This window comes from Molothrus ater, chromosome 2 (genome assembly GCF_012460135.2).
Source record: "Molothrus ater isolate BHLD 08-10-18 breed brown headed cowbird chromosome 2, BPBGC_Mater_1.1, whole genome shotgun sequence".
NCBI lineage: Eukaryota > Metazoa > Chordata > Aves > Passeriformes > Icteridae > Molothrus > Molothrus ater.
In genome coordinates, this window is record NC_050479.2 from 6003815 (window position 1) to 6014863 (window position 11049).

Here is an 11049-nt window from a genome sequence, read left to right on the forward strand (position 1 = left end):
GCAAATTTCCTGTCCTTTCCATCCCCCCCAATCCCCCTGCAGGGCTCTGAACCACATCATCACAAACTGCAACCTCGTCACAACCTGTCCCTTACACCTCTCCTGAGCCTGTACCCTCCATCCCAGCACTCCCAACGTGGGACACATTCCCAGTCTCACCAAAACCAGATACCAGAGCTCTGGGAGCTGCCCAGTGCTTCCACTTCATCTGTTTGTTTCTCCTGTTTCTCATACAAACAGCAGCTGGGGAAGGGTCTGAAAATATTTGAATATTTTAGGGGAAAGGGCTGAAGCTGCTCCCTCTTCACAGCCCTGTGAGAATGAGCAGCTCAGGCACTCAAAGAGCCACTTTTCTCAGAGGTGTTGGCAAGAAGCAGGTTTGAATATGAATTTATGAGAGTGCAACTTTTATTAGAGTTCAGTGGCAAAGGTGACTCCATTACTTAGGCCATGGATGAAGCATATGTAAGAAAATCAGATTAGAGGCAATCTAGGATGATTTACACAGAGACCAGAGATGCAGAAGGGTAAGGGGGTAGAGGATATGGGTACAAAAGGATAAGGGTGCAGAGGGGGTTAGAAACTCTTAATCATCAACTAATTTCACACTTAAAAAGTGACTCAATAGGATTAGCTACCATTATAACAGTGACTAAATTATAGATCCATGATATCACAATCAATTCACATGGGTGCACACAGGCAAAGAGATGCACACATCAGGTTTTACACAGAGATGTGTACAGAGCTCCATCCATCTGTGTGGATGCTCAGGGCTCCATCCAGTCTGTAAGTGTTCAAGGCCAGGCTGGATGTGGCTCTGAGCAGCCTGGTCTGGTGAAAGATGTCCCTTGCCCATGGCAAATAGGTGATATTTGAGATCCCTTCCAACCCAAACCATTCTGGTATTCTGTGGTATCTCTCTGTATCTCTGTATATCTGTATTTATCTACATACTCCAGGGGGAGTTCTGTGAAAAAAAAAAAGTAATGTCTCCTGAAAAAAAGGAGGTCACTGGGGCAGCCAGGTCTTTCCCTGAGTCAGCTGGGAGAGCTGAAGATCAGAGCTGGGTGAGAAACACTGCTCTTGCTTGGGACAGGTTTGAATGCTGCTGTGGTGGTGCAGAGAACACAGCAGGGGGAACAAAATGTGAGGAGGAAAAGACCCAGGAGGTAGGTGTGACTCTGGGGAGAATTTTTGGATGTAACTCAGCCTCTGAGCAGGGAGTTTGCCTGCCACAGGAAGGCCCATTCTGCCTTGGAGCTCTGCATGCCCTGTTGGTGCCCCAGGAGTGCTGCTGAGCATGAGAGGGGCTGGGTGCTCACATCCCTGTGCCAGCCATGGACTGTGACTGCCCAAAGCCCAGCCCTCCCCATGGAGCAGGCTGCTCACCCCCTGCTGGGCTTCTTTTCACCCCTCTTTTCCTTTGATAAATAAGTTTAATTGCAAATACAACAGAAGATCATTACAGGCCACATAACCAAGAGGAGTTTTAGTGAAATAACAAAAGCTACTACCACCTCCCTATCCCATTGCCCCCCCCCCCCCAAAGACTAGCCTGAATAATGAGCATAAAGTACGAACAGAAGGGTAATACAGGAGGTTGGCAGCCTTTGGATTCGAGCTGAATTATGAGTCAGGTCCCACAAATGGCTTCAGGAGGGCTGGAAAGCCACAGCATTATTCATAATGCTCATTGGCTGCCTGCTAGGACAAAGGCAATTAAATCTGCTGTCAGCAATGCCTCAGCTGCAGGGAAAGCAGGCAGGGATTTAACAATCCCCCTTCAGTGGTGGCAGCATCCAGCATTTCACACCTGGGTCCTGGCTGCTGATGCAGCATCAACACATTCAGGTTTCCTCATTTTGGGCTCCTCCAGCTGGGGATTTTGTGCTGTGCTGGTGACCAACAAGGCTATTGGAGTGCAAAACCCAACTCCATTCATGCTAGCAAAGCTTGAGCTTTGTGTTTAATATTTAAATGGTAGTTTGCTAAATCACCACTACAAAAAAACCCAGGTGTCCTTATCAGTAAGAGCAAACATGCCCAAATAATCCAAGGCACACTTTTAGAGGTGACCTGTGTTATTCCCTGGATCTGAATAATTCTTTAGTACTCTTGAGGCTTTTTCACCCCTTGACACAATTCAGGCTCTTGCAGCAGACACTTTAGCAGCCACTGGCTGCAGCAGAGGAGCCTTGGATGGGTCAGGGGGGCAGAGGCAGGAACAGATGAGATTTTCAGGTGTGTGGTGAAATTTCCACCTGATGCTGGTTAAATTCACATAGTTCAAAGCAGCTGAGGGGGTGGGTTCAGAGCTCTCCCTTCAGCTGCCAAGGAGGCCCACAGTGAGCTGATCCTGCTGGAAACCACAGCCAGCCAAAACTGGGATTGCTTTTCACCTGGATCAGTTTCCTGAGCCACCAGGCTGCCAGGAATAGTGCAGGGACAAAGGGCTGGAAGGAGGGCACAGATATTTAAGAAATTGCTTGGGACCTTGTAAAGACAGATAGTGAAATCCTCACTTCATACAGACAGATAAATGAGGTTAAGGAGTGGGTTGTTCCTGCCTTTCTCTTGGGACCAAGGACTTGGGGATTTTGGAATGGTTCTGGAGGAGGGAGGTGCCTTGTCCCCCAGCCCTGCCTTTGGGGAATATTCTGAGAGAGGCTGGTGGAGCTGATTTACCCCACCACTCTCCACAGGGATTGTTTTATTGCCTGTCAAATGGCTTCCTGCAGAGAGAGGGAGGCATGAAGCAGCAATGGTGAATAGCTGGGAAATGGGGCAGCCGCTGATTTATGAGATCTGCAGGAAATGTTTGACTTCACCTTTGCCATGCTGAGGTGCTCTGATGGTCAAACCTGGGCAAGGCACCCTGGCAGGGGAATGGATTCCCTGTTCTGTCCCAGGGCTCCAGGGGGAGGGAGCTGCTCCTTCTCTGTTCCCCCTCCCCAGAGACCCCCAGGAACCCCCAAAACCTGGATTGCTCTTCCCACCTCGGAGGTGGGAGATGCTCCTCTCTCCCTGAGCTGGAGGGCTGTGGATAACCCCAAGAGGTGCCTACTTGGAAACCCAGAATTGTTGATGGGGAGTGGGAAAAACCTTTTGAAAGAAGGGCATGGTGCACTGAACTGAGCAGGAAAATGCCCACGATATTAATTGGACAAAAATATAAAAAGAAGAATAAAAGGTACTTTTAAATGGAAATAAAAGTCTGAATTTTGTTTGCAAATGTCAAAATAAAGTTACCTTTTGTGGTGTATTTAATGTAGAAAATTTATTTTAAAAATTTATTATAAAATTTAAAAATATTTATAGAATTTATATTAATTATATATTATTAGTTAATAAAACAAGCATTTATTAATATTTATAATTATTTATAAAATTTTATAATTATTTATAGTAATAGTTATTGATTATTATTAGATTTATAATTTATTATTAAAATTTATTATTTATTTTAAAGCTGTAGGAAAAAGCAGGGGAGTTATTTGCATTTTTCTGGCCTATCATGGCAGTGCTGCACTTCCTCCAGGCACTCCAGCTGGGCAACTCTTCCAAAGCAAAGCAGGACAGTGGAGTTTTTTCCCTCCTTGTTAAAAATGGTCAGCCCCAGGCCAACCCCACCTGCCCCTTCTCCCTTCCTCCCAAAGTCTCTCACAAACATTTGAACTGAAGCTGGTGAGTTTTCCCCTGAGAAGTGAATGACTCTTCCCACCATAAGAGAAAACTGCCCCAACTGACTGAGGAAATTTCCCCAAACTAAACAAAATTAAGCTAAAATTGGCCAATTGTCACTATAATAAAGATCACAGAATCACAGAATAATGAGGTTGGAAGAGACCTCTGAGATCATTGAGTCCAACCCACGGCCTAACACCTCAGCCAGACTATAGCACCCAGTGCCATGGACAGGCTTTTCTTAAACACATCCAGAGATGGTGATTCTACCACCTCCCTGGGAAGAGCATTCCAGTACTTTATTATTTTTTCAGTGAAAATTTTTCTCCTAATACCCAACCTGTACCTTCCCTGACATAGCTGGAGGCTGTGTCCTCTAATGCAGAAACACAGGACAAATCAGAATAAAGCAAAAGGCTCCCTCCTTTTGAGAGAGCTCTCTCGAGCCTGTCAGATATCGACCTTGCTGAGCAAAGCCTGCACAAAGCTTCAGCCCCCATGGGAAATCCCAGCTCCTGCTGTGCCAGGCTGGGGATGCTCATCTCTCCCCAGGGTGCTGGGCAGTCAAGAATTTCAGGCTGTGCTTCAGCAATTCATGGGCCTTATCCTAAAGTGCTGATTTTGAGGACACAGGACAGTCCTGGGTGCTGTTCTGAGCACAGGGGCTGCTGCATAGAATGAGAGCTCTGGGGAGGAAGAGAGAAGTTGGCTCTTGGAAAGCTCTTTTACCCTTTTTGCATCCCCGAGTGACATTTTTAATTAGGTGCTACACAGCCCGTGGGGGCTTGCAAAAGGCCAAGGAAGGGCTGAGAGAGAAGATCTGCAAAGTGGCTCTAAAATTAGGGGGCTCAACCCAAAGCATTACCTCATGACCTCAATGATTATAAATAGGTTTTGGTCTTGATTTATTATTAAAAAACTGGGGTTTTCTTCATAATTTTTTCTGGAAGGCTCTTAGAACACCTGAGAATTGTGAGGTCAGCCTGGGGAAATCTTTCATAAGCCCTGGGGAGGGAAGGTGGAGCAGCCAGAAATCATCCCAATTCACATCATCTTGCCAGTGCCTGTGTGAGCACCTGGGAGTGTCTCACAGATCCTTATTGATTGTTCCTCTGATCGTGAAATCACCTAAACCTCAGGTTTGCTGAAACTAACCCTGACAATCTTCAGCAAACAAAGCCAAAGGGAGTTGAAGATTGGATATCTGGGTTCTTAAATTTATGACCTTTCAAGAATGTTGGAGTGACCAGAAGATAGAGAGGAGATAAAGGCCTGGAAAGTCTGAAACTCCCTGTTTGAGAGGAAGATGATGAAAGGACTAAAGAATGTGGGCCAGATTAGCATGAAGAGCAAGAGATCAGGACACCTCTTGGAGCTCTCCAACCCTCAGGGTTTCCACACTCAGAGGATGGCCATCAAAAGCTGACAAAGCCTGCGATGAAATTCCTCACTCTTCAAAGCTCCACCCTCACCCATTGAGAAATACCAAGACATTTGAAGTATTTAACTGAACTCAAGGGGATTTTTAACAGGAATACGTTTATATAACGTATAATAATATATTTTTTTATTTATTAATTTATTTATATAGTATATATACATATCTATTATAATAAAAATAATATATAATATATATAAATATTTATTATATATAATAAATAGATATATTTTATATAAAACAATAAATTTATTGGTTTATATTTTTATATATTATATTATATATTATATAATATATAATATATATTATATATTTAATTTATTTTTAATAATTTTATGAATTATTAAAAATAAATGATTATGTTATTATTATACATTATATAAAGGTATTCCTGTTAAAAATCCACTTGAGTATGATATATATATATTATAGATTATAATTATATATATTATACTTAAGGGGATTTTTAACAGAAATTATTATATATTAGAATGTATAATATATAATATAATTTATTATATATTATTATATATTATATATAATTTATAATATATATAATATATAATAAATTATATATAAGCATATATTGTATAAATTACATTATAAATAATTATAATAAATTATAAATATAAATATATATTATATATTATGTATATAATATAAGATAATCCTTCATACATATATTTCTCCTTACTTTTTTCCTTTGTGTGTGTGCATGTGTTAATTGATTGAAATCCCTATAGCAAGTATAGTATAAACATTGGGATCTCAGATCTGTAATTAAATCACTCTTGTGACTGTAGTAAATCCTATTGATTCACTCCATAAATGTTTAGTCGATGATTAAGTGCTGCTAAATAAAGTTTTTTAGATAAAAACTACTGATGAAGTCTGAGACTAAGGTTGGACCTAGCTCATCTAAGCTTTATCAGGGGTTTAGAGGGTAAAGGAGGGTCCTGTCTGATCAATGGGAGGGTTACCTTTGACATTTTGCATTTTCAGACTCTGTGTGAATCATTCTAAGTCAATTTTAACTCAATTTTCCTTTGTGTGCTTCATCAGTGTAGTAAGCAATAAAGTGACCCTTGCCATCAGATTTTGTTAAGTCCCACTTTACAAATTTATATTGAACCTACTTCAGCTAAATACCTTTGATGGTGAAACTTTGAGCAACCTGAAACCACAAATGCATAACAAATCAGCAGAGTGGGCAGGATGGCAAGTGATATCCCTGATTCCTTACAAAAGCATGGAAGGAATCCAAGTCCTGAACCCTCAGGAGGGTGCACCTGTGATGGCTGGCACGGCTGGAAAGCTGTGGAAGAACACCTAAAGGTGGCCAGGGATCACATACAGGAGGGACATGGAATTGTTGGTAAAATGTTAGGCAGCCACCCAACAGCTGAAGAATGATAATAAAAGGGAACAGGATCTAAAGGAAAAAACAAAAGGCAGGAAAGCAGCTGAGTTATCACTGTCTTTGAAAACTGGGCAGAAAAAAACAGGGAGAAAAGGAGAAAAAAAATGAAAAGTTGGAAGGAGAGTTTGAGATGATGATCATGCAGGGTCCTGATCCCCCAGACACTGCACATATTAGAGAAATAACATCTCCTGAAGAATGGATGGAAACATACAGGGGCACCCTGACAATATAATAAAATGAGGGGAAGACTGAACATGAAGCCAAACTCAGTAAAAAACCAGGAGAAACTACAGGACTTTGGGGTGGAGTGGGAGAATCAGAGCCCAAACCCCACCCCATCCAATCTGATAACAGCAGGGTGACATCCTGGGCTGGTGGAACAGATAAACTGGAGAGAAGGGAGCACATCAAATCCTTGAGTGAGCTCCCACAGCTGGTACAAATGCTGCCTGAATCCAGGCTGTGCATGATATTCCCTCCTGATATTCCCATTTCAGCAAATGTGGATCATGACATGCTAAAGGCAATAATTAACAGCCCCTGCTGTACTCAAACCTTAACTCAGGGGCCTGTGCTTGCTTCCTTCTCATCCTTTGTGGGATTATTTGGCAGCAAGAAAACTCCAATCCATTGTTCAGCACAGCCTTCCCCTCATTCCTGAAACTCCCTGGGTTTGTTACCTTCTCCAGTAAGAGCCTTCAATGATATTATAACATCCCAGAGGGTCCCAAGTGTATTAGACAGTTACAGAAAAGGGAAAAGAATTGCAAGTCATGTTCCCTGAGCTTTGCTTTTATCTGTCAATAGAGAGCAGCATTAATGCAGTTCTTTGTCCTTGTAATGTTGATGTAGCCTGAATTTAAATCTGGATGTTTATATTCCTGCTCTCCTATGGCCACCCTCCAGCTCTACCAGGGCAAGTGTGTGTATTTGGGGGCAGGGATTTAAAACCCTGATGCCAAGCAGGTGCCCTGATGTGTTCTGCAGCTTCTCCAGCCTCAGAGGGGTCCCTGACTTCTCTCTTTGTGCAATCACCTTTGCCTGCTGAGGATGCATTTGTTGTCAGGCACTGGTAATTCCTATGAGGAGCATTTAGATCTTGCTCTCCTTGAGTCACCATCATCCAATTTACTGTAATTCTTTAATACATTCCTGAAATTTCTTATTTGACATTCTCCACATACTCCTCTCTGTGTCCCAGCACTCATCACTTCTAATTCAGTGACATTTATTTGCATTCCCTCCTTTCCCTGCTTTGGGGAAAACACAGTGAAAACAGAGAGAAGTAAAGGCTTTGTGAGATGCCTATATTTTTCCCCCATTGTCATTTTGAGTTAAAAAATAGCCCCAGGGCAAAGAAATGGTGATTTCTAATTTAGTGGTAATTTCCTAAGGAAAAAAAATAGCAATTGGTGCTGTTAAATGTTAAATTTGTTATCTGTTTAATTACTGTTAGCTGGGTTTCTCGAGGACCTCATTATCTAAACATCTGGTTTTAGAGATGCAATTCTTAAGGTCTCAGATGCTTCCTGCAATTATCTAGCTATGACTGAAACTCATTAGCATATCCCAATAATCAGAGCAAGGCAAGTCAATCCCTTCTGTTCTGCAAAGCCTGAATGATTAATTTGTTATCTGGGTAAAGGACCACAGAGTGGGAGCACTCCCTGCCTGCCAAGGGACACACATTGCTGTTTGCTCCTTCCCTGACACAATGCTGGGCTGCAGCTCAGGCAGGCTCCCAGCCTCTCCCAGGGCAGCCCAGAATTTATCCTGCAGTGTAGGATTAGCACTTTTATCAAATCTGTAAAAATCCAGGCATTGTAATCACCTTTCCCTCAGATCTCCAACGTGCATGATGGATGAGCTTCATTTCTGGAGTGTGCACCAACTCATCCCATCACTGCATGCCTGGGGAATATGGGGCAGTGTTGGCTACACTGGGGAATGAAAGGTCACTTTTAGCTCCTGTTTCTCCATCATTTCACCTGGTTCTCTTGCAAGAAAAAGGCCCTTTCTCAGCCACTGAGACAGAGTAGAAATTCTCCAGAGTAGAAATCCATTTTGATTTAAGTGAAATGTACATCTTTGAGTCTGTGGTTAGAAAACATGGCTATTTAGCCTGACTACAAAGCCTAGGCTCAGAGAAACTGCTTCAGTGACAGACAGAGATAAAGAAGAGAAAAACAGAAAGTGATAAAGAAAGACAAAGAGACTGCTGTGAGAGCAAGTCAACCTAACCTAAAAATTCTTTCTGATAAAGAAGAACTAGCAGCAAATGTCACATGAAATTCGTAAATATGAATATGTATAAACCTATTGTGAAATTATATACAGATGTATTTGAGAAGAAGATAAAAAAGAATCTAAAGTGTGATGGTGGTCACAGGGGTCTTTGGATAAGGTAAGAGATGAGGATTTGACTCCATATTTCAGAAGGCTTGATTTATTATTTTATGGTATACATTACATTAAAACTATACTAAAAAGAATAGAAGAAAAGGTTTCATCTCAGAAGGCCAGCTAAGCTAAGAATAGAAAGAATGAAAACAAAGGTCTGTGGCTCAGACAGAGAGAGAGAGAGAGAGCCAGCTCTGCCATGAGCGGTCACTAATTCCAAACATCCACATGAGACCAATCCCAGATGCACCTGTTGCATTCCACAGCAGCAGATAACCATTGGTTACATTTTGTTCCTGAGGCCTCTCAGCTTCTCAGAAGGAAAAAATCCTAAAGAAAAGGATTTTCACAAAAAGATGTCTGCGACACCTAAAGTTCCCAGAAGTACAGATGTCTTTTAAAAGAGTAATCTCCACGTGCATCCTGTAATGAACTGTCCTGAGTTTGTACAGTTGTACTGTAATGAACATACCAGCTTTACAACTGTCACAAAGTTGCAGAGTTTTTAGTTATCTCCACAAAACACCACATCCCTTGACACACTGGCCTTTCTCAGCCACATCCCCTGCAGGGTCAGGTCACCATTTCAAGGCTCTTCTTTTGCATTGCTGTGCTCAACCCCAGGGGCTGGGGAGTGCTGTGAGCCCAAACCAGCTCTGGGAGGCTTCTGGCGCCCTGAGTGTTACTGACAGGCTTTGAAGCAAGAAATCCTTGGTAGCCTGAGCAGACACAGCCCAGCTGTCAGTGCTGCCTCACCTTCTGCTGCTGAGACTGTTTGTGGGCTGCTCTCCCTGCTTCATCTTCACAAGTGGAGCTGCTAATTACCTCCTGCCACTTGTTATCCTGGAAATCCTGACACCTTTCTCACCTGTCTCTTGGAAGTGTAGTTTTGGGGGGTATAGTGAGAGACCATTTTGACATCCCAGGGTCGATTTGACCCTAAATTAATTAAAAGCACTTTCAACTCTACCCCCATTTTAGCAGATTTCCAATGTACTTTAACAACCTACACCCTCTAATGATAATTTCCCCTAAGGTTTAATTTACTGGAGGAACTTCCTTCAGAATGTTAATATGGACAGAAGAGGGGAGAACAGCTTTTAATTTGTTCATTAGCAGCAGCAGTCAGTGTGGCAGGTAGCACAGGCCACTGCTCTGCCTCTTGATGCATGTGCTCATTAACAGGGGAGAGCTTAGACTTTTAGTATTCAGTGTTGTTATAGGATGGATGGCTTCCTGATTTGGAATTCAAGCCCTGTTATCCAGGGTTTACTGGCCAAACTGGGTCTGGTCCTCTTGATGGGCTTAGTTAGGGGAAATGTTGAGGATTCTAACCTGCTTTGTGCAGACCTTTTTTTAACTGAGTGTTTTTTGGAGGTAGGGATGTGTAAGTGTATGTACATGAAGATGTGCAAAGGGGTTGAACGGGATTCTGTGACCCAAGGAACAGAACTCCTGAAAGGGCAGGAATGCCAGCTAGAGGATATCTAGCAGGAAAACCTGATGATTTCTCCATCAAAGCAGGACTTTGTGTGGAATTGTTAACAAATAAACTGGTATCAAAGTCATCTGATGCTGGTCTGCCTCTCTTCTCACACCTAGAATAGTATGAGCATCTCATTTGATCAAAAAGGACAGAAGGTGGAAAAAAAACCTGGTGTTGGATATCCAGGAGGCTAAGAGCAGTCTGCTTCACTCAGTGATGAAACCCCAAGCCTTTCCCATGATATCAGTCAGAGGAATAATGCAGAGGCAATGATACACCCACATCCAGGAGGGCTTCTTCAGCCAGCTGGGGATGGTGACTACCCCTAACTGATTCAGGGTTCAGCTGGGGGAAAGGCTGCTTTTTACAAAAAAATTATCTTTTCTAACCAAGGACTGCCTCCTCCCCCACAAGTCTGCAGGAGATTTTTTTTCCAAGGTGCTCTAAACTCTTGCTGTGAGAGCACAGACTGGGCACCGAGTGCCTGAGGGGGAACAAAGGGAATCCAGTGTCACTGGAAATTTTCTTACCTTGTAAGAAATTAGCTGGACTTAAATACCCAATGAAGCTGCCATGAAATCTGAAGCATTTATCACAAGAGGTCATTTTTTTATA